Source organism: Mesoplodon bidens (assembly GCF_964165515.1).
Source record: "Mesoplodon bidens genome assembly, chromosome: 7".
Classification (NCBI taxonomy): domain Eukaryota; kingdom Metazoa; phylum Chordata; class Mammalia; order Artiodactyla; family Ziphiidae; genus Mesoplodon; species Mesoplodon bidens.
Window position 1 is genome coordinate 12,206,666 of NC_138164.1, and position 25,266 is coordinate 12,231,931.

Here is a 25,266-nt window from a genome sequence, read left to right on the forward strand (position 1 = left end):
CAAGGTCTCTGGGACTGTTCTAAGGATCCTGGGTGCTTGAACTGTCAGCTGGCAGACAGCTGGGACCCAAGGGAGACCAGCGTCTGAAATCAGCCGTTAACCCTCGGCCGTCTCTGTAACCCAATCCCATCCTGCCTCTCCCTGACTCCTGGGATTTGGGGATTGGAAGGGACGCTAGGTTCCATCCTCAGCACATGAGAAAACTAAGGCCCAGAAAAAAGAAGTACAAGGACACACAGCAATGAGTGGAACTTAAATCAAGATCTCCTATTCCTACTCTGGGCTCTTCGACCATGCGATTAAAATGAAAGTGAGCACCCAGCTAAACAGGACCCCTGGGGTCCCCTGCCCACAAGCTGTGATCATGAAGCCGGATGGCAAAGTCACTGTTCCAGGCCCTGTGGGCAGGGAGGGTGCCAGTCAGGCCCGACAAGTGCAACGTGCTCCTGAAGGTCTCCGGGAGCTCCGTGGGACAAAGAGAGTGACAAGCAGGTGCTGGCACGACTGGGCTTCCTGGAATAGAGCGGGGAGTTGGGCCCGGGCAGTTGTCAGGCCCTGCCAGGCAGAGACAAATTCATCAAAGGGCCAGAGGCTGGGATGTTCTTCAGAACTTGATTTAAAGGCAATTCCCATCCACCCAGGCCCAGGTCCCCCTCAATCCGTAATCCAGTTATGGAGTTATTTACGGACATTTAGATAGAGTCGATCTCATTCGGGTATCTTTACCCAGAGGAGGCCCACAGGACTAGCCCACCCAACCTGTCAGCAGTTTGGGAAACGCCTGTTTCCCGATAAGCAAGTGCCCAGATCCTGAGACGAGGCAGAAGAGCTGGTCCAGGGCAGAGTGAAGGCCCCGGCCAGAGTTCCAGACTTGCCTCCTACCAGCCGTGTGAACTGCGGTGAAGCACTTAGCCACTCTCTGCCTCCGTTGCCTCAACGGAAACATAATTTCCATTTTTTTACCCTATTTTTTTAAAAAAATTATCCTATTTCATGAGATACAGAGAGAAGCAAGATGAGGCGTGCAGGAAAAGCACTGAGTACGGCGCCTGGCATCCCGGAAACCCTCCATAAATGACGATTTGTTTGTAGTTTTCATAAATCAGATCACTGCCGGGCTCTTCAGGAAATAAAAATTGTAGAAATGCTCCTAACCCTGGAGGGCAGCTGGCATCTCTGTGTGAGTGGGTTATGGCCCCAGGAGCTGCCCGTACCCAGTGGGCCAAGCACGGGTCTGGTCTGCAGGGAGGTTCAAGGCGGTCAGGAGAAGCCGTGGGGCCCTGCCCACCTCCCCTCACACTCTCCGACTTGAGGGCTTCCAGCCTCGGGCACATGCAGCTCACCTGAGAACTTTCTGGTCCCTGGAGCCCACGCAGCCCACGCACACAGGCAGGCCCCAAGTGTCACATACTTCGGTCAGCGGCCAACGGGATACCTTGCCCTCGGATGCTCTGCACTCGCTCCATGGTCCCCAGTGGGGCTGGGTGCCGGTTGCCCATAGTGACAACCTACTTTATTGTCTTCTTTCCCTTTGCTGTCTCGCTTCTCAGGCAAATGAGTATTTCCTGAGATCCCCTTCCAAGTAACTTGCACTTTTACATCTTCATCCCAGGTTGGCTTCTGGGGGAGCGAGGCTGGCCAAACACAGGGTGCAGGCCAGCCACTGCACCGGGCGCCTGCCCTCACCACCAGCAGAGGGAAGGAGGAAGGAAGCTAGCAAGGATGTGGGCGGAGCCTACTTATGAGGAGGAGGAGGGAACAGAGGGGAGGGCGCACTGACTGATAACTTAAGACCAAAACCCAACTCCTAGGAGAAAACAGATTGTCAGCCACTGAGTCAAAGCAGAACAGAGTGTATCTAAGTTCACAGATTCCCCAATTCCGGGCTACAGCAGGGCTGGCAACTTTGCCAGAAGGATTCATCAGGCCAATTTTTAAATGTTACAAGTATCCTGAGACATTGAGGAGGGCAGCATGAAGAAAGCTCACCCTGCACCAGGCTCTTATTCAGAGCTTCCCTTGGACCACACAGACGTGCATTCAGAACATAGGTACTTCTCGGCCCCAGAGCCCGGGGTCACCTTCTAACCAAGGAGAGAACCACAGAATCTCTGGGATAGACAGACATGGAGGGCATCTCCTCCAAGTCCCGTCTGATACATTAATCCCTACCCATCACTTCTACGGCACCCTCAAGGGGAGCATAAACAATGCGTGTATGTGCACAGACACACATACAAACCTGTGTGCACACACATGTACATACACACATTCATTCATTCTCTCTCTTGGTTGCCCTGCCCTCCTGGTCAATTCGTCCAATGCGAATCAGCCCTACACAGATTAAGAGGATTATTGCTTATCGAGAGCTTTGTATCTCCAAAGCTCTTACCAACACCAGCTAATTAAACAGACACAGCCCCCTTTCCCTCTGCTGTAGTGTATACAAAGTGTAAGCCGTGAATTGACAAGACCTAGGACCTAGTCCCAGGTGGGGAACATGTCACCTTGCACAAAAGACAGAGGAGTCATTATTATGATATCCCACGCAAGAGATGGAGAAGTGGAGGGTATAAGTAACTTGCCGGAGGTCAGTCAGCTAAGAAGTGGCTGAGCTCATCTATAAACTTAGGTCTCTGCAACTCCAGAACCCGAGTTCCCTTAGTCACCCCTACGTACATACAGGTGTTAGTCATCACCCTCATCATACTCTCCAAGATGACATGCAGAGACCAACCCTTCCAGCCTCGAATGACTGTTTATCCCGCACCCCCGGCGCTCACAAATAGAGCTCTACTGACTAGGCGGGTAGCTGGTTTGAAATGGTCTTCTTCTCACGCAAACACTCAAGTTAACATCATGTGCTCAGAACCCCTCTCCCCTTCCTGGACTCCAAGTTGTGGGCAGTCACTTCTCTTTCCCCTGGGTTCCCTGTCCCTGCCCTCCAGAGCCTCGAGTTCAGGACTCCACATGTGGGGAAAGCGCAGAACTGCCAGGGCCTCTGCCTGGCCCAGAACCCGAGCAGAGACCCTCTCCCTTGTGATATCTCCTGGATATCACAGGGAAAGCCCCAAAGCCAGTGACCATCCACCACAAGGCAACCCAATTAACCAAGCTGTTCATGAGGGCTACATTTACAACTTCTGTTGTTCAAATTGAATAATTCAGTTTAACTGAGATCTTTGCCTTCATTAAGGTAATCAGTGTCTGTGAGGAAATGATAGGTTTCATCACTGGGATGCAGGTTTAGTCAATTCTTTCAAACACTGTCACGCTTTAACAAGGCTAATACGACTTTTTTTTTCTTTTCTTGGCTTTGAAAGTCTTAATAGGATAGAAAATTTGAGGAAATCAATCAGTAATTAATTACCCATTAAATGTGATTTACCCAGTACTGTGAGGACGCAGAAGTACTTAATAAGATCCTTGCTTTCTGGGAGCTTAGAACTCTGGATAAGCAGAAAAACTAGCACACCAAGTAATGAGGTAACAGCTGACTAGGCTCCTGGGCTAGAAATAGAGTTAGAAATCATTCAGGCCTTCATTCACTAATATACCATGTAGACGCCACTAGTAGTAGAATGAATACAGGTGGACACTGTGGTAGTTCCTAGGGGCAAGAGGTGTCCAGTAGGGAAAGCCATGGGGTACACCCCAAAGAACTCAGAGAAAACAGGTTATGGAAGCAAGCGACTACAGGACAAGGTAAAATGACAAATATGTCCTAAGGAGAATGAACTAAGTATTCAGAAAAGATGGAATCAGCAGGACGCGAGTTGCAGTTGACCCTGTAAGGAGGGATGCTGGGTCACAGGCTCCCCATCACTAGGAGGGGATGCTCTAAATACCAAAGCACAGTGCTCCCTGCACAGCATGAAAGAACTTATGATTAATCTTGGAAAATGAGAAGCAATGTTCATACCCACTGGCTTCATTCTACGCTGTGCTTACCAGGCCTGGGGTTAGGTCATTTATTCATTCAGTGACCATTTACCAAACAAGGCTGATGCTGAGGATACCAGGGAGACTGAGGCACAGTCCCTGCTCACTGAGCTTTGAGATAGTGGAGAAAGACAAATTCTAGAGACAATACAGATGGATAAGTGCCTGTACTGCACACGGGGGGGGGTGTGGAATCCAGACTGGGGTGGCGGGTGACAAGGCAATATGCCCAGAGGAGATGATGACTCAGCAGAATACCGAAGGACAGGTAGGAGGTAGGAGCGCAGGCTGCAGCCCATGACGATAGTAACAGTAACAAGAATTCTCACACACCATCATTACCATCATTTTCTGAGTGCTTACCTTGTTTTGTGACAGAAACTGTACTTGGTATTTCTCTCTCATACACACACGCACATGCACACATCAACTCAAATAGTTTTTGAGTATGTGTGTTTAGGATGTGAGTGATCCTTAACAGCTGCACTACATGTTCAATGTTATTATTCCTGTTTGATAAATGGGTTGACTGAGATGCAGAAAGGTGAAATGACTTTATCATGGCCACAGAGCAAGTGCCAGAGCTGGGGTTTGAATCTGTCTGCATTCTACCCACTGTTCCAGACTTCAGAACTATGGGGTGGAGTGTGTAACTGAATTCCTCCTTGGCCTCTCGGACCACTGAACCATCCACAGGTCCATGCAGTCAGAGGAGTGACCCCATCCCCGGGCCTTGGGCCCCCAGTCTCACACTGCAGTCCCTAGTCCCTAAGGAGGGAGCAACCCCAGAGGGCTGGCCCCTCTGATTCTGACTCAAGCTGTGAGCCCAAAACAAAGTCTCTCCCCCTCACTTCCAACTGGAAACTGTAAGACATGGCCTAGAGGTTCCTTCAAGACTGCCTGCTCTGAGAGTCTCAGACTCTGGTTCTAAAAGGACCCGGAGTCTGTCCTACAGAGTGAAGTGAGTCAGAAAGAGAAGGACAAATACCGTACGCTAACGCATATATATGGAATCTAAGGGGGAAAAAATGTCATGAAGAACCTAGGGGTAAGACGGGAATAAAGACACAGACCTACTAGAGAATGGACTTGAGGACACGGGGAGAGGGAAGGGTAAGCTGTGACAAAGCGAGAGAGTGGCATGGACATATATACACGACCAAACGTAAGGTAGATAGCGAGTGGGAAGCAGCCGCATAGCACAGGGAGACCAGCTCAGTGCTTTGTGACCACCTAGAGGGGTGGGATAGGGAGGGTGGGAGGGAGGGAGATGCAAGAGGGAAGAGATATGGGAACATATGTATACGTATAACTGATTCACTTTGTTATAAAGCAGAAACGAACACACCATTGTAAAGCAATGATACTCCAATAAAGATGTAAAAAAATAAATTCAATAAAAACAAAATAAAAGGACTGATAGAGCAAACAAGGTGGAACAAGAGACAAGTCGGAGTTTCCCATCCACACGCTTCGCTTGGGCCTGGCCAAGTGACTTAGCAAGGATGCCCAGCCCAGCAGAGCAGACCTCCCCAGAGCAGGGGTGCTAATCCCTGGGCTCCTGAAGCCCAGGACGCTGCGGGGGGCTCCTCTCTTCCATGTTCTTCCTGCATTTCACCCCCTCTGAAGTGGGTGATGGCCACCTTATCCTGAAGCTCCCTCGAAAACTTAAGAGGCAGCTCCTTGGGCCATGACGAACATGCCACCTTGTCTTCTGGGCGTGCTGCTCCTGAGGGATGGTGGCCTCCATCCCGTGCCCCCGCTGACCCCAAGTGCCCTGACTGCCGTGCTCCTGCCCTCCACTCGGGTGAGAAAGCTCACTGGCAGGAACCGTGATGCCAGAAAGCTGTCCCTCCACCCACCCCACTGGCCACACACACAGCAACCTCACATTTTCTGAGGCTTCAGGGGCCGGGAACCAGGAGTCTGCACACAAGAATAAACAATCTCATCTCCGAGTGTATATTTTGTCTTCATTATGCCACCACGAAGGTGTTAATATACAACGTACAACATATTAATCACCCCCCTAACTTCCAAATGCTAAATGCATCATTAACATTCATGTTTTCTTCAATTACTTGGCTGCTCTGAGGGAGGAGAGTGAGTCAGCTCTTCAATAAATCCATCTCCTGTGCACGGCTCCGGGATCATAAAAGGCAGCCCGGGCCTCCGCCCTTACTGTGGAGAGGGGAAATTCCTGCTCCCAGCCTTCATCACTGCTGCCTGGCCCAAATGCAGGCTGGCCATAAAAAAGCAATTGAAGCTGAGAAGTGAAGGGGAGAAAACAAAAGAGGGAGGAGAAGGCAGGTGGGAGGGAGGAGGGCAGGACACGGGGAGGAGTCATATCAGCACCCAAGGATCACAGAGACCAATTAGTCTAACCACCTCATTTTATAAATGAGAGGACTGTGGCCCAGAGAGGGTGAGTGACTTGCCCAAGATCACACAGTGCATTAGTGGAGAGAACAGAGGAAAAAGGGGAGAGGAAAACAGTGCAGAAGAAGAAAGAGTGATAGAAGGAAAAGCTGGCAGAAAACTGGTCAGTAAAGATAGAAAGAGGGCGAGAAAGGAGAAGCAGAGAGGAGGGGACAAAAGAGGTGTTACAAAGAGGAAAATCTGAAACAGAAGCAAGCGCAGAGTCGCCTTCAACTTCAACCCCAGCTGCTCAGCTCCCAGGTCCCTGAGGCAGGAGAGGGTTGAGCTATGGGTGTAACATTTTGGATAGGGGATCAACAGACCGGAGGTAAGGGGGAGGGAGGAACCGGGAAGCACTGGGGTTGGGTCTCTGCCCCAGGCCTCCAAAATTTAGCCAAACTAAATACACACCTAATTAAAATGCCTTTATCCCATAGTGGTGCTATCCAAACTTCACTTGGAATTTGTTATAGACACTGGTGGCTATAAAATCAATTTGCTATTGTATTTCAGCAAAGCAGATTCAATCACCTCCCTGCAGCCAGTGGACTGCAGACCAGTCCTGAATTGAAGAGGAAAGAGAAAAAAAGGCTCCTGCTGGCCGGTCACTTTTTTGTCCACAGGCTGCCACCCAGCCAGGCCTGTCCACCTTGAGGTGGAAGCATCCAAGGTCAGCACACATTGGCACTTCCAGAAGGGTGAGCTGAGGGGCTCAAAGTCCAGCGAGCGGAGAAGCGGGGCCAGCTCTGGGGCCACTGTCCTGGGCCCTCCAAAGACACAGGCCCTGATGGCTGTTCTGACCATAGTTGAAAACCCACACAGGTCAGCACAACCTATGCAGTGCTCTGAAACGACCAGCTGTTTGAGTCTCATGACTCAGGAGGTGGGCATGGTGGGCTGCCTCCACACTGAGGGAAAAGCCTCAGAAGGATCAGGAGCACGGCCTGATAGGAGGGGGGTCAGCAGAGACCATGTATGTTAATGACGACAGTATTCAGCCCTGGAATACATAGACACACTGGCGATACGGCCGAGTCTACAGACTCCCAGCAGGATGTGACTGGCGGGGCTGGTCCTGAGAGCCGCTGCAGGTGTGCCCCCGAGCCGAGCAATTTTGAGCTTTACCAAGTCTCCCCTGCGAGCTGTCGCCCATCTGTCTCTTCCTTTCTATGCCCACTGCTATATTCCAGGCTGGGACCTGGGATGCCTGCAGCAGCCCCCTTGCTGCCTCTCCTCTCTCTGATCTTGCACACCAGTTCCCGAATAGTCTCCTAAAATGCCACGTTGACCTCGACACTTCCTTGCTCATAAACCTCACACAGCTGCCTCTGCTCTCTAGCTTCTGCTCCCACCACTCAACTGAAAGTGCTCCCCAAATACCCATGACCTCCTCATTGCCCAATGGACACTGTTTCGTCCTCACCTTCCTGGACCACTCTCTCGGTGCACCTGCCATCTCCAACGCCTTCCTTCCTGGAAACCGCCCCCCGCCCCCCGGGTTTCTGTGGTCTCAATTGCTTTTGTCTGTTCTTCTACCTCTGGTTACTCCTGAGTTGACTTTGAGCTTTCTCCCTTAGCTTGCTCCATAAATTCTCGTGTTTCCCAGCTCTTTCTTCTGTCACCTGTTCTTCTAACCCCTTATGTGACGACAAGTAACTTAATCTGAGCCCATGGCTTAGGCTCCATCTCTACCCAAGTGAAGCTAGATTCTGTGTCTGGAGCCCACAGCCCTCTCCTGAATTCCAGATCCCATCAATCAGCTACTTGCTGGATGTTTCCATGTGGCACCCCAAACTCAACATGTCCAAACTCAACACATCGTCCCCCTTTCTGCCCCAGATGACTACTCCTCCCACATTCTCTCTTTCTGAATGGCATCACCACCTAACCAGTTGTCATCCTTGACTTCCCCCTCTCTCTTACCAACCGTATAGATGCCAACAGTGCCCCTGCCCGTATCCCCTTGGCAAGCGCCATTCCTGTACGGCAAGGACCTGTGACTCCCAGGCTGAGGACTTTCTCCTGCAGACCACAGTGCTGGGTAATTAAGCATGGATGCAACCCTTAGCCAATGACATACGGGACCCAGATGATGATATCCCAGCTCCCTGGCCCTTCAGGTGGGACACCCTGAAGCTGTGTTCCCCACTGTCTCTGCAAGCCCCCAGCACAACTGAGCCCCATGTGCCCACAGCACTAACCTGTCCTTTGAGATCCTTACATTGAATTCCTTTCCTTCCCTGTCTTATTTTGCCACTGGTGTTTCCTGTGATCACCCCTCAAATGAACCTCTTACAACCTAAATCCTGTTCTCAGGGTCTACTTTTGGGGGAATCCAGCCTAAGTGCCCACCAATCCTGGATCAGTTACACTGTTGAGTTCACATCCTAAATGTCTCCTGAAGCGGTGTCCTCCTCCTCCTCCCCTGGGATCCAGCCCTCATCATTCTCCGCTGGGTTACAGAACCAGCCAGTTGATTGGCTTCCTTGACCCTCCTCTTGTCCTGCTCCAAACCATCCCCAATTACACATCTGATCATGGCATTCCCTGCATTAAAACCCTTCAGTGGACCCCCACTGTCTGTAAGATACAGTCAAATCCTTTTATCCTCATGGCTTCAAAGGCCCTCCGTGATCTGCCCTCACCTCCTGTCCACACTCAAGCCCATCAGGCTCCTCCCTGAACCCTACAATCCCAGCCACACTGAGTAGCTCCCAGATCCTCCAAGGCACACTCCACAATGTCCTTGTCCTGCCTCTGCCTTCTGCACACTTACTCTTGGCCAAAAACTAAATGCAAGGATCCCTCATTCTATGAAGTCTTCCTCTCTGCCCCATCCCCTCCCCATCCCCCCATGGGAGAACCCCATGCTTTCCTCTCCAGACTCACAGTTCCTCTGACGTGCTTCTCCTTGGACACCTATGGCACTCTGGTGCCCTGAATGCCACATACACCTTCCTCTTTGAAGGTGAGGCAATAGTTTATCATCTCAAACTCTCCGGGGTTTAGCTCAGTGGCTGCCACTTAGTAGGGGCTCAGGAAATGTCAGTTGAAAGCATGAGAGCTAGAACGGATGGAAAGAAGGAACACACTCACAGCCTCTTCCCCTCAGGCGCTGCCACTGGCTTGGCCACTGTCTTCCATGGGATCTGGAGACGTCTGGCCGAGACCTTCCACAAATGTTTATGATGCTATGCAAATAACTCTTCCCGGGGATGATACATGCGGCCTTTCTACCCCGGGTATACAATGTTCTGTTCCAAGTGGGCTGTCAGTGGGGACACTCAAGCGAGACACTGAGGAATGTAGGTCTGCAGTGGAGGGGCGGGGTGAGGGAATATAATAAAACACTGTACGCGAACAAATCTGGGCCCCATGCCATGAAAAACGTGAGTCTGTCCTTCACTTCAGTGGCAAATGAGGCGTGAAAACATATCAAAATGTGACATTCAATATATGGATGTATTTAATATTTTGAGAGACTGGAAATCGGTTACCAGAGGTTTGAATGATAAATCAAGCATCAAGCATATGAACTTTTTCAAGTGTCTGCACCTGGTACGTACCATTCCCAGGAAGAAAGGAGGGGAGAAAGAGAGAAACGGAGGACAAGAACGAAGGGCCTAGAGACTCTGAAAGGCAAGATCCAGAGACACCCCCCCCCCGGCCCCCTGCCACCAACACACCTCTTACAAACCTCCCCCAAGTTTGCACACTGAGTCCTGGCTGCCTGCAAGCACCTTGCCCACCTAGAGAACTTCATTCATCCGGCAAAATCCAGTGCTTCCTTTGGAATTCTGTCTAAGCAGCTTCCCTGGCCCCAGACCCACAGAAAGCAGGACACGCGTTGCCTGTGCTCAGCCTGGCCTGGCGTTCTAGATGCTGAAGTGTTGGTGGTTTAACACAGCTGCCTCCCAACCCCACTGTAAGTTCTCTGAGGACCAAGACGAGGTCCCCCTCACTTCAATATCCTCCAGAGCCTGGACCATCCCTGACACAGAGTAGACACTCAATTCACATGCCACTTGAACCGAAAGAGAGGAAGGTCCAGCATCAAGAACTGCAGCCAGCAGACAGCTCTGGGGAACGTGCTGTGGCCCAGATGCTAAGCTAAGGAACTTGGTTTTCATGTTGCTCTTTCACATAAACTTCACCAAGACCCTGTGCTCGAAGTAGTATTTGTCCCATTTAACTGACGAGGAAAGTGGGGCTCAGATAGGTTTTGTCACCTGTGCTGAATACTATTCTGTGCACTCCTAGAGGACAGGAGACCAATCTGCCTCCTGATGCAAGCCCACAGCAATGCCCGGCGGGCGGTAAGTCTTAGAACCTTGGTTGCATGAGTGTTGATTCCTAGCCTCCCTTGAATATTCATTTTGATGTTGAAAAACATGTTCATGTATCCCAGGTCCCCCCACTTGGTTGGTCATCAGTATCACCTGGGAGTTTTAAAAATTTCAGAGTTCTGGGCCCCTCTCCTGGCCATTCCAATTAAGTCCAGGGTAGGGACTGACCATAAATATTATTTTTTCGTATTAAGGCTCCCTGGCTGATTCTGACAATGAGGCAGATTTGGGGACCACCGATGTGGTCCTCATCTCAGAACCTCTCATCTGCATCTGGCCCATGTTCTCTCCAGCTCGGACGTTAGGGCTCACGGGGTCCAGCTCCCCCTTCCTGGGACAGGAGCTCTTTTTGTTTATTACCACCCCTCCCCACCCCCCAGTTCTTTTCCTTGTGAAAACCTCCCGTGTCCTCATTTGTCTTCAGGTCACAGCTCCCTCTGCTTGGGGATGACCGTGAGCCTCTCCTGCCCCAGGTCTGCGCATAAACTTGTCCGGGCTTAACCCAGCCCCACTCTGAAACCCACCTCAGCAGGACAGTCCTCTCTCCCCACATGGTAGCTCCCTTTCCTGACCAAGATCAAAGTTACCCTTATCTAGTTCATCTCTTCCTGAGACATGAAAAGAAGGGAAATATTCAAGGGGCACCACCGGCGCAGCCAGGGGTCCTCGACCTCAGCACTACCGGCATTGGGGCTGGAAAATTCCCTGTTGCTGCCCTGTGCACTGCAGGATGTGCAGCATCACCCCTGACCTCCGCCCACCCCATGCCAGCAGCACCTCCTCCACTTGTGACAACCAAAAGCGTCTCCAGACATGACCAAATGTCCCCTGGGAAGCAAACTGCCCCCAGTTGAGAACCAAGGAGTTAAGTCATGAAGGAACACTGAACTTGAAGGCAAAGGACTTTGAATCCCAGCTTCTGGCCCTTCCCTCCCTGCGTGCATGTCTTTATCTTTGCGATGGGTCAACGACATCTCCATGCTGGGTTGTTGCAGGAAGTAAGTGAGATTGAATTAAATAAACTGAGTTGGGAGAATATGCCTAAAACAAACTGGAGAGACTTTTCGAGAAAGGGTTGAAAGCAAATACCACGATCAGCAGTGCGCAGGTAAACTGGCTCTCAAGAAACACCTATCTAGATAAAAATCTCTGATGTGTACTGTTTGCTGATTTCTACGGTGTGACTATGCCCAATATAGCCAATTTCAAGCCACCAACCTGATGTTACTGAACGCGGAGCTGGGGACAAATGTGCAGGCTCCCTCTCTCTATTGGCCAGCCAAGCCTATGAAATAAGTGTGACCCAGGCAGGCAGGAGGCTGTTGGGAGAGGTGGGCCTGTAGCCTCACCAGTAAATGCCCACCCTGCCCAAAGACGTCCAAAGTCATTTCAGAGCGACAACTTCTTTGGACAAACAAAGCCTGTCTGCCCGCAGGACGCAGCCCGCCCACCTGTGACCTCAGCTCTGGCGATTCCCCATCGGAAAGCACTCCTCAGCCTCTTCCTCCTTCTCTCTGCCTTCCAGCCTCTGCTGTCAGAGCTGGCACTGAACACAATGAACACTGAACAGGATACTAATACTGTTAGTATTAACAAGATACTAGTGAAAATGTAGTCAGGAAAGTCAGGTAAGACAGAGCCCCTCACACCCAGTCAGGCCTTCAACAGGAACAATGGCATTGGCTTCAGACAGTTCTGTGTTCAAGCCTCCTTCATGTCTCTGGGCCTTTATTTTCTCATCTGCAAAATGGGCTACCAATGCCTGCCCCCCCCCCCCCCCCGCCAAAGGGCTGTGATGATGCCAGCCTGAGAGAAAGTCTACAAGATGCCAGGCTAGCTCCTTGCTCCCTCTTCAGGCAGGTGCCAGTAGGACCGTCCACCCACTCCTCGAAAGGACCTAGCAGTCCCTAAATAGGGCTGCCGGGCCTGCAAGGAACCTGTAGGGTGGTAATCAATTCCTATCAGGTTCTATTTTACCTACTAAATGGAGACTGGCCCCAGGAAGCAAAAATTCCCATCAGCTGAGCATAGCAAAAGGATGTTGTCAGCATCCTCATCATTTCAGAGAAAACAGACATGGGGGATCCAGGGCTTGTCAAAGGCAACAAAGAAAGAGGAGGCGCCCATCTGAGTGGAGCTGGTCCCCAGGGGCTCCCGATCAATACTGAAAGTGAAGCAATCTGGAAATTTAAGGAGCCTTGGGTTGAAAGGGAAGGATGAGAGCAGACAGAGGACAGCCCCAGGGTACCTGGCTGGTGCCTGATCTGGTGTCAGGAACCCTGGCAAAATCAAGGGCCAGGATCAAGGGCCTAGAAGATGAGAGTTCCCTTTCAGTTCTCCAGGCCTGCCAAAGTCGGGGGACACACCAAGCCCAGCCCGGGGTCCTCACTTAGAGACTGGCAAGTCCTGGGCTCCATCGTTCCAGAAAAATCAAAATACAGAAACTCGATCTGGCTGTTTATCATGTTTGCTGCTCTTTTTCCATCTCATTAACTCTGGCTTCAGATTTGCTCCCATTCAGCTCTGAGTCAGTTTCACCCCAAACTCACAGTTGCTTTTTACTTTCACTTCTCCCACACACCGAGCCTGTTTATTCCTTATTTATTTTGCTCATCTCAGCCCCTTTACTTCTGGGAGTGATTCCAGCTACAAAAAAAAAAAAAAAAAAAAAAAAAAACAGAAAACAAAAAAACAAAAACCTAACCAAACCAAAGAAAGAAAAAACACCAAAAAAAAAAAAAAAAACCCCAAAACAAAAAGGACCCACCACATACAATCAATTAAGAGACAAGCTGCTTGCAAATCGCCAGGAACTGAGAAAAGGCCTCCCCTCCTCGCTATCGGCCCCCTCCCCTTAAACGTGGGGATTTGATCTTTAAACCAAAAGCCACTAATGTGCTGTGTGATTTGAATCAAGTCACTTGCCCAGTCTGGGCCCAAGGTTCCTCCTGTCCACGGTGAAGGAGCTACACTAGTTCTCCGGAGTCCTGAATCCTTTTCAGGATCACCGACCTCTTTAAGAGTGTGAAGAAAGCTGCAGGTCTAGCCCTCTAGTTCACTTTCTATACATACACGAATGTGGCCTATAATGGCGGGGGCTCCTGGAACCCCTGACCACCCTCGTGAGAGGGGTTCCTGAGCCCCCGAACGGGATGTCCTGCAGCCCAGACAGGAGGAGCAAAATAGAGACCGACATCTCTCCCCAGCCCTCTGTTCAAGGAACAGACGAGGGCCAGGCGGGCCTTCCTGGGAGCCCCTGAGAGTGGAAAACCAGTTTCCCTGGCTTAGCCTGAGGCGCTACTTCTGGAAGGCTGCCATTCAGTCAACCAAAGCTGATGTGACATTTGTTTAATTTTCAGGAAAACTCTTTACTTTTTTTTTTTTAAAGACAGAGAGGGGGAAAAAGCCACCCTCATAAAACCTTTCACTCTCTTGCTCTACTAGGACACGTAGAGGCTGACAATGCAGAAGAAGTCAGTCACGCTGAGAAGCCCACAGGCCGTGTGGAGAGAGTGCCGGGGCACTGCCAGGGTGAGAAGGCAGCCTCCGGGGCCTCTTCTTCCAGGGGCAGAGGATGCAGCCTTCGGTGTGGAGCTTTCAGGCTCCCACACTGGGGTCTCACCTCCCCCTTCTCCCCCTCCCACCTTGGCAACTGGAGCAAGCAGTTCACCACCACCTGAACCAGAGCTGCCAGAACCACCCCCCGGAACCTTCTGCCAGGGGCTTCAGCCGCCTGCACAATGGTCGAGGGGCGAGCTCCCTTCCGGAGCGTTTCTCCTGTGCCAGGCCCTATGCTAGGTATTCAAGCCAATGCAGGAAGGAATAAGACCAAAACCAGCCGATAATTTGAACCAGTCTTAGCTGCAAGAGACACCAAAGGCCTTTCACGTTTGGGTCCCAGGACTTGGGGCCTGGCTGTGTTCGACTCACTCCCAGAGTGATTCACCTGACAAGGCCAAGCTGGGGAAAGGCCCACGGGGTTTACACCTCCTATGCCCCTGTTCTCTCCCTGTTGGAAGGTTTCAGGGAAACCTTGAACTGAGACCTGAAGGCCTAATAGTACCCAAGGCAGGCTGCCTTGAAATTGGTTTCCCTAAACATCTGATTATAGCAGTTTCTACTCAGAAAAACAGGTCACCATGGCCTTGGAAGCACAGGAGAAAGGCTGGGGGTGCTGGGAAAATAGAATCTGAGATAAAGCTGTCAAGGTATACAGAGACTCTGTCACTGCTTGGGTTCTTCTCAATCTGTCCCTCCTTCAAAGAGCCTAAAATTCTCTGGTCTGCACTTCCCAGATCATGGGGGGAAAACCTTGTAAAGTTCAGATGGAGAAACTATGGAGCATGCTGTGAGCCCTAAAGAAGGGTGAGGAAGGGGACACAGAGCTTCCCCCTCCTCCATCCTGTAGCTACAAGCCATGGAGCCAGGACGGTCCCTACCACCACTCCAAGGCAATCTGAAGCAGCTGGTCCAAAGAAATAAAAGTAATGAAAGACAATGGCCAGTTATGAGAATGTGGATAAATTACCAAAGGGAGGTTTTGTTTTCTCATTCTCTGCATGTTAAAAACAAAACAACAACAAAATGAAACATCTGTCTGGAAACAGCCTTGGTGATATCCTGTCCAGATGTAGAGGATCAATAAGTCCCCTCTCCAACCCCCAGCTGACAGGACCAGGATTGTGAAATGGCCTTCTGAAGAACACTACCCTTTGTGGTAGAACAAAATGACCACAAAAGCTTCTCATCTCTGATTGTGACCCGTTGTATTGCAGCTTCCCAGCTGCTCCCATCAAGAGCTGGAGTCTATTCTCCACCCCTTGCATCTGGGCTTGAACACATGGTTTCCTTGGCCAATTGGACGTTAGCAGGCATAAAGTAACAGAGGCTCTAAAAGTGCTTGTACACTGGGGCTTCCCTCCTCTGCTGCAAAGAAGCTTCCACCACCACGTGAATGAGTAAAGACAGACAGGATTCAAACCAGCAGAGTTATTTTCAAAGACAAAGGATGGATATCCATGGCTACATCTATGTCTACAGCTACATCTAGATATGAAACACATGGAAGACAGGCCAGGCCGGGGCTTGCCTCCTGGAGGATGAGACCGTCTGGCCCTGGCCCCAGCTGATATTGACGCAGGCCATCCCAGACCTTCCAGTCCTAGTCAAGTCAGCCGAGACCGTAGGAGCCATTTAGCTAACACAGAGCGGCAAAAAACCAATAAAGTTTGTTGTTTTAAGCCACTAAGTTTGGGGGAGGTTTGTTACACAGCAGAAGCTACACATTACACTCTCCCTGCCACTCACTCTCAAGGAAAAGAACTGGCCGGCTCCTCAGGGGTTGGGCTGACTGGATACAGCAGGCCAGGAAAGCGTCCCGGGCCAATGGGGAAAAGACCACCCAGCACCAGAAGCCTGAATTCAAACCACCGTTCTGCTACCTGCTAGCTGTGCATGACCTCGACAAGATGCTGCAGGAGTCTGTGAGCCTCAGCTTCCCCAACTGCACAATGGGGACAGCAAGCCACTGCGTGAGGTCGTTGTGGGAAGGAAATGAGAGAACGTCCGGGAGAACCGCTACTCAGAAAGTGTTTGTCTCGCTTTGACTCAGCCAGACTAGATGGTCATGGTGTCTTCCGCCTTAAGTGCCGAAGGGCGGACAGTACAGGAAGGGTGCCCAGAGGGACCCACTCTCCCTGACTCCCGACCTGCTCAAACGGGAGTACCTCGCAAGCGCATGAGGGAAAGTCTGTCGCTAAAACAGCCACTCGGATCTGTCGCTGAGGCACTTGGTTTTTAATCTCTGAGAAAGAGACTCTTCATCCCACATTCACCGCATCGGCAACTCCATAAGCAAAATGTGGAAAACACAATGTCTTTATTCATTCCATCAAGCGGTAATTAGGGCCCAGAACAGGAATCTTCCATCAGCAGGCACTCTGGCTCCTAAAAGCCAGGTAGGTTTCTAATTGGGCTGGAGTTTGACTTTGGGGGAATCTCAGAGTCTGCTGAAGAAGGCCCCATCCAGAGCCGCAATTTCTCTTTTCCATCCACAGCCTTAGAGAAAAAATTAGAATGCTGAGCTGTATTAGGAAATTAGACAAAGTGGGAGCCGCTAGGCAAAACACACGCAGCCCACAACCTGGAGGACCCCTGCAGGTCTCTTAATGTAAACGTGCTGTCAAAGCGCTCGGCTCAGGCAGCCAAGTAAGATGGAGAGGCAATTTTATTTTTATTGTTTAAAAAGAAGCAGCTAAAGAAACTGCCTTTATGTTACGCTGAGACTCTGCTGCCTGCCGCTGGGCTCAGCTGAAGAGCCAGGGCTCGGGCAGGGAGAAGGCGCAGGTCAACACCTGTTGGGTAGAGCAGCCAAGAAGGGGAAGAGGAAGGAGAGGGAATGGGCAGTTCCTGGGCTCCCGTGGTGGCAGGTCCTGGGAGAGGTGCTGTGCCCACATGATCCCACTGAGTCCTCCTGAGAGCCCAGCAAGAGAAGCATCATCATCCCAGTGGGAAGGGATGTGACGCCAGTCACCCAGCAGGGAGGGAGCAGAACCAGACTGGAGCCCAGGAGGAGAGGGGTCAACCATCACGGTGAGTGGAGACACTTCTGACAACCAGGGCTCCCCGGGAACGAGGCTTTCTGAGGCCGGCCTGGCGAGAGGCTGGGGTGTTCCCAGTTCAGTGAGCAGCCACAGACTAAGCCAGGGGTCCTGAGGGCCCCTGGTATTTACACACAAAGAAGCACCAGGTAAGGCGAGAACTGGGTGGGATACAAGTTTAGCGGCTGAAGCCCCTTCTCAGACCATAGCTCACCTTCCCTGCATATATACACCCTCCCTTACCCCGCCAGTCTGGCCGCTTCTTCCATCTATGTTATAGATACAGATGTATAGTTACAGACACAACATCGATCTCCATCCTTCCTCTTTGGAAATAAATTTGCTGGTGTGAACCCCACTCTGCTTTCCTCCAACTTCCTCCCTGAAGCTCTCCCCAATACCCTATATCCTACTTCCCAGGCAGAATTTTTGTTCCTTCAGGTGCGTTCACATAGCCTCTTTTCCCACACTCATCACATTGTATTATATTTACTGGTTAATAGGCCTCTCTCCCTTCCTAGAGTATGCGAATAGAGGCAATTTCTTATTCATCTTCGTATCCCCAACAGTTAGCACAATGGTTGACACACAGTGGGCATTCAAAAATATCAGTCAAAGGAATCAATTAAACAACGAATTTTTGATCACCTGCTATGAGCTGGGTGTTCAGGATACAATGATTTTAAAAAGTGATAAAGAAGGCATTCCCTCAAGGAACTCAGAGCCCAGGGGAGTCAGACAAGCGGGGACCCACAGTACAGGTTGGTAAGTGCTTTGGTGGGTGACTGGGGTCCTAAGGGTACATCGTCTGGGGAGGGAAGCTTCAGGAAGAGGAAGCATCTCAGCCAAGACATATGGAAGCATGGGAGGTGCCTGGGTGAAGAAGAAAGAGCTGTTCCAGGCAGATTAAGCTGCATATGCAAAGGTCCAGAGGTGAGAGAGACTAAGGGACATTCTAGAAACTATAATAGCATAGGTCAGAACAGCTGAAGTACAAAGTGTAGATGTCACCGAGTAGCAGAGGAGATGGGAAGGAAGAAGAGCATGGATCAGACTGTTCCTCCATTCAAGCAATCAGTCGGCAAACAGGAGGTGAGCACCTTCTCCCTGTGATGCCCTGTATTAGGTGATCGGGCCAAGGTGACGAACAAGATATACAGTCTCTGCCCTTATGGAGCTCACAGGAGGGGAGGAAAAAGTGAACATAAGAAATAATTTCAAAAGGTGCTAAGGGCTATGAATGAAACTATTAGGAAGTAGAGACAAAGAAATGATAGGGGCAGGAAAACCTCTATGTGAGAGCAATCTGAGCCTGAAGGATGGACAAGCACTGGCCACGTGAAAAGCAGGTGGAGATGCTCTAACCAGAGGGAACAGAATGTGCAAACCTTCTGTGGCAGGAAAGAGCTTGGCATGTCCACAGGCTGAAAGGCCAATGAGGATGGGACACAGCGAGTGAGAGAAAGGTTATCAGTTAGGATGGGTTCGGCTGCAAGCAACAGAAGACCTTCTCAATGGTGACTGGAACTGTAAAGACATGTATTATCCCACTGAGGACGAGGCTGTCAATTACAGGGTGGATTCTGCTGCTCAACCACATCTACAAGGACCTGCCCCTCTTATCTGCCATCCTCAGTGTGTGGCAGTATCCTCTCCCATCATGGTGCCCAAGCACCAACCACATCCTCACCAACCAACATCGGAAAAGCAGGAAGGGTGCCTTATCTCCCGCTCCTGCCTAATTCTCTCATGAGGGCAGGGCATCTTTCCTAGAAGTTGCCAGGATACAGTCTTATCTTTTTGTCTTTTAATAAATTTATTTATTTATTTTTGGCTGCATTGGGTGTTCGTTGCTGTGTGCGGGCTTTCTCTAGTTGCGGTGAGCAGGGGCTACTCTTCGTTGCAGTGCACGGGCTTCTCATTGCGGTGGCTTCTCTTATTGCGGAGCACGGGCTCTGGGCGTGTGGGCTTCAGTAGTTGTGGCACACGGGCTCAGTAGTTGTGGAGCATGGGCTTAGTTGCTCTGCAGCATGTGGGATCTTTCCGAACCAGGGCTCGAACCCATGTCCCCTGCATCGGCAGGCGGATTCTTAACCACTGCGCCACCAGGGAAGTCCACAGTCTTATCTTGAGTCCCATGGCACAGAACCAATCACATACCCACCCTTAAACCAACTGCTATCAATGGAGTCATGGCATTACCATGATTAGCTTAGATTAACCATGGTCACATCCTGTGCAAGGGAGAAGGGCTCACCTTCCCTGAAAAAGTCACCACCTGTTTTGTGGAAAATCCCCCTTTCTGAACAAAACTGGGGTTCTGTTACAATGGAAGATGGGAGGAAGTGGCTGTTAGGAGGGCAACCGGTCAAGAAGAGGGTGCACGATGAGGATTGGGAATCAGATAGGTGGGCCAGATCACAGAGAGCCTTACAAGGCGCAGCAAGGAGTCAGGATTTTATTCTAAGGATAACAAATAACCACTGCAGGGTTTAAGCAGACGAATAACATGCAACAATTTATGTTTTTGAAACGCTGCTGTGCTGGGTGAAGAACTGGGAGCAAGAGCGGCAGTAAAGAGACCAATTAGGAGGCTATGGTCCTAGGTCAGGAGAGAGATGGCGGTGGCCTGAAGGGTGGCAGGGCAGATGGAGAGAAGGGTGTACCTCTGAGACACATGTGGGATGTAAACCGGCAAAACTTGGTGGGATATGGGATGTAGAAGGTGAGAGAAAGGAGAAATCAGGGAGGACTCCCACATTTCTGGCCTTGCAAATTGGAGGACATGGGTGCCCTTTACTGAGATGGGGGAAGATGTAGGGAGAAACAGATTTGAGAAAAGAAATCAAGAGTTTGGTTTCTTTTTACATGTTTGGGATATCTGTAGAACATTCAAATGAAAAATTCAAGTAGATAGATAGAATGGCAGGACCTGAGCTCAAGAGAGGAATTTGGAAGTTATCACTATATAGATGGTACTTAAGCTTGGTAACAGGTGAGTTCACCTAGCGAGGGTGTACAGGTGGAGGAACAGGCCAAGGGTCAAGACGTGGACATCCAATACTTAGACAAGAGAAAAGGAGGAATAAACGGAAAGGGGGGTGTGGGGATCCAGAGAAGCACAGCCTTCGGAGCCTAGAGAAAGTGTTTCCGAGAAGGAGAGGGTGTGGAATGCTGCTGAGAAGCCAAGATGAGGACAGCAAAGTGTACGTGGGAGTGGGCAACACAGAAGCTACCGGCGACCTCCAGGAGCTGTGAAGTGGGGTGGTGGGGACGGATGCCAGATTGAAGTGGGAGGGAGGGTGACTGGGGGGTGGAGAGTGGAGGCGGTGTGTGCCGACAGGGCTTCTGAGTTGTGTGGCTGTGAAAGGGAGCAGAGATGGCGCAGGAGCTGAAAGACAAGGTACAGTCGCAGGCAGCTTGTAGCTTTTTCAAAGATGACGGATAAGAGAGCCGGTCCGGACACTGCTGGAAAGATCCCAGGTGAGGTCTCTGAGAAGGTGAGAGGCTGGGAGCCAGAGCACAGGTGGAAGGGCCGGGCCTCGGAGTTTCAGGAGGGATGAACCCGAGCACAGCTGCAAGTGGGCTCGCAGACTTAGGGGCTGGAAGGACGAGGGGGCTCCAGTCTGATGCCTCCGTCTCCTCCGACACCTCGGTGAAGCCTGAAGTGAGATGCTGAGCTCAGACTGAGGTGTGGGAGGGGAGGTGGGAGATCTAAAGGAAGAGAAGGGAAGAAATAGGAGCCCTGCAGAGTGAAAAGTGAGTCTACTAGAGAAACATCAGACAAAAAATCTTAAAAGACCATTGTCTTGAACTCCGATTTTCAGTTAGGCAATCTCCACCCAGCCTAAGGGAACACAGGGCTGAGCAGAACAGGGATCAACTGGGAAAACGGTGCAGAAAGCTTAGTTCCTGTTGTCAGGGCTCATCATTAAAGAGAAACAGGTACATTTCTATGGGGGTCTCTGGTGAGCATCTCTGAAAGGGTGAGCGTGGTCCTGTTTTGGTGAGTCAGCCCGTATTTTCCTACCAACTTATATACAATTTCCGGGATGCTTCATATTCATTTCTGAAGGATCTGTAATTGGCACTGGTTCTTAAGCTTGAACATAAAGTTTTCCTGTCCCTAAAGTCCCTCTGTCTAGTACTTAATGGCCTGTAAACTGCTTAAATAAACCAAAGGAGCTCCAATTTTAAGTGACCTAGCAGCAAATCCTTCTGTCAAGTGACTTGTAACGCAAATAGCCTGGGCCTAGAGGTTTTCCTAAAGAGAGGGTCACTTGGCATTCTGAGCTTTGTGGCCAAGAGCAAGCACAGGTGGTTTGTACTGACATCTTTTATTTCCTAGGACATTGACACACATCTGCTCAAATTAATTACTCTTCCAAGATCTCTCCCCTGACTCATTTGGTGAGAACAAGAGCTCCTGGGCTGATGCAAATACAGAAGGGAGGGGGGATGCCAGCAGAGCAGGCCTAGAACAGACAGTCTGCAACGTCTCGCGATGGAAACAACAGCACGTCACTTACAACCGAAATGTTTGTCTGTGAGCGTCAATCCAGAGGCAGACAAATACCAGAGCCACCTGGGACAAAGACAGAGAGAGAAGAAAGCTGTTGTGACAGTCCTGACCAGGGGAACCCCAATAAGAAGGAGCGGGGAGAGGCGGGGAGAGGGAAGGAGGCAGAAGGAAGCTGGGGTGCACACTGAGTGCATCCACGGGGAACCCCGCCAACACGCTTTTCAGTTAAACTCCTGCCGTGATTAGCACTATGGCTACAATGAGCAGATATCGAGAGGTAGGGCATGAAAAGGTAATCAAGTTACTCAGAGAGAAGGTGGCCATGGATGGATGATGCCCCGCCAAGGCACCAGCTCCCCTGCTGACCAATGGCACAGCCAGGCCCAGGCCCACCTGCCAGAGTCAAAGCCCAGCTTTGGGAGGACGGGAGGAGGGGAGACAGATGTGGCCGATCTCCCAGTATGGTGACTGGCCTCAGTTTACCCCTCCAGTCGAGAAGGAAGCAGGTTAAGAAGCCAGATCTCCTACGACTTAACCACCGAACAATAACCATCACAATTGTGTCTCTTGGCCTTAGGTTAGGGTCAGCCTAGAGGAACCCAGGGAAGGGAGGGAGCTGAGGATTCGTTAAGTCACATCATCCCTAACCTCTCGACATCTTCATTTAACCCACTTTTAAAAGAGAGATAGTGATACCCAACCCAGGGGTTGCTGGGAGAATCTACCACGTGGGTAAATCACTTAGTGCGGTGCCTGGTATCAGTAAGTACTCCACAAATGAAAGGCTACGTGGGCCCGGGGGAAGGGACCCCATGGCACAGCCGGCCTCCAAAGTGCCATCAGATCCCACTGGCATGGGTCACTGAGTCATGCCTGTATCACCACATGGTCAGCCTTGGGGTTCCCAAGAAGTGGCCCGAGTCCAGATCAGGAGGTGAGTAAAGTATATTCAGGCATGCCCTGACTCACTGTACAACTGAATCGAGTGCCAGTTACAGGTGAGGCACTGTGCGCAGCCTAGAAATACAGCCTGAGGGAGGCGACAGGCCAGCAGAAGGGGGCACCTGGACATCAGCGAGCGGGGACTCATCACTAAAGGTTCGCCAGGAGCCGCCGACCCCAGGCCACCAGGCTGATCTGCAGGGTCAAGGGTTCCTTCTGGGTAGGAAAGCAGAGCCTGCCCGATTTCATTCTGTTTCTCCGGGGAAGACAAAGCCGGAGGCTATGAGGAAATGTGCCGCCCAAGCAGGATGAACTGAGAAACCAGGGTGTGGGTAGGGGCTTCCTAGTGCCAGCTGAAAGGAAGCAGAGGCAGGGGTAAGTGACAGGTGCTGGGGAGGGGCTGAAACGCTCAGGAGAAAGAAGAAAAAGCCAATGGGAATTAATCCTTCATGGATAAAAAAGGCATTGAGACCTCCCAGGCCCAGACCTTGACCTTCGAGATAGGTTATTTCCTTGAATCAGCACGATACATCAGTTAGAAAGAGCAGAGTCCACAGCTGACTCTGCCCCTCCTTTGCCATGTGACCCTGCAACCCTTACCTCCCTCTCTGGCCTCAGGGGTTTGGGTAGAATAAACTTTGAGGCTCCTTCCTGCTTTGGTCTCCAGAAGTGATGGAGAGAGAAGCCTTTACATGTGAAAATGCCAGCAGACCAAGCAGGGTTGTGTGTGCCTCCCTCCGGCCTTTTTGGCCATCAATACCTTTTAAACATATATTAAAAGAAACAAAAGCACTCTGCCCTGCTAAGGATGGTTGTTATTGCAGATGAGGGGCAGGGCGGGCAGGGGGGTGGGAGGCTAGTGAGACGCCCTGGGGGACCCTCTGCGGGGAAGGTCATGTTTTGTTTTCCGAGGTCCCCCTGTGAGCCAGGGAGTGCAAACAGGGAGTGCTCCCAAAGCAAACTGCATTAGGCTCAACGTCTTTGTGCATTTTTCAAACCTTCTGAGCCCTGTCCTTCTGCAGCGGCTGCATCTAATTCTAAAGCTTGACTGGCAGCATGAGACACAGATAGCCAGCAGCGAGGAAGCGCCTAGGGCTGAGCCAAGAGGAGTTCCTGAGACTTTACCTTGGGCCAAAAGCTGGCTCTCCAATCTGCCGACCCTCCTAGAAAGGTCTTTACTATTTAGATGGTGCCCAAGGTAGGACTTTGACCTCTGCTAGGAAGAGGCCAGGCACTGCACACCTACAGCCTGTAGACTGTTTCGATAAGCCTGGGCAATGAGCTAAATTTAGGTCAGTGTTTCTCAGAGTGTGGTCCCCAGACCAGCAGTATTGGCATCACCCAGGAACTTGCTAGAAATGCAAATTCTTGGGCCCCTACTGAATCGGAAATGCTGGGGAGTGGGACCCAGCAATCTGTGTTTTCACAAGCCCTCCAGGTGACATGGGTACCTGGTAAAGTCTGAGAACCACTGAGATAGTATAATAGGTAGGGGTCATTCTTGGGCCCAACACAAGCTGTTTTAACAACTAGGGTCTTCAGGGACTTCCCTGGTGGTCCAGTGGCTAAGACTCCACGCTCTCAATGCAGGGGGCTTGGATTCAATCCCCGGTCAGGGAATTAGATCCCACATGCCACAACTAAGTGTTCGCATGCCGCAACTAAAGATCTCGCATGCCGCAACGAAGATCCCACACGCAGTGGCGAAGATCCTGTGTGCTGCAACTAAGACCCGGCGCAGCCAAATAAATAAATAAATAAATAAAAATTAAACAACAACAACAACTACTGCCTTCAGCTTGGCCTACTTGGTGTCTTTATGTTACCAGCCAGCTGGGCCCCACACTGCATCTGACTTTTTTGACCCTTGGCAGAGAAGGTAGTTCCATTCCAAGCAAAAGTTCCTGATGACCAAGTGTCATCGATAGGTGAAAGGATAAATAAAATGTGGTATATACATATATACATACATCCACATACAATGGAATATTATTCAGCCTTAAGAAGGAAGGAGCAACAAATAATCCTAAAATTGATATGGAACCACAAAATACCCAGAATTGCTAAAGCAATCCTGAGGGGAAAAAAAAAGCTGGAGGCACAACCCTCCCAGACTTCAGACAATACTACAAAGCTATACTAATCAAAACGGCATGATACTGGCACAAAAACAGACAAATCAATCAATGGACCAGAATAGACAGCCCAGAAATAAACCCACACACCTATGGTCAATTAATCATCAACAAAAGAGGCAAGAATATGCAATGGAGCAAAGACAGTCTCTTCAGCAAGTGGTACTGGGAAAGCTAGACAGCTGCATGTAAATCAATGAATTCAGAACACACCCCCACACCATACACAAAAATAAACTCAAAATGGCTTAAAGACTTAAATATAAGACATGACTCCATAAAACTCCTGGAAGAGAACATTGGCAAAACATTCTCTGACGTAAATCCTACCAATGTTTTCTTAGGTCAGTCTCCCAAGGCAA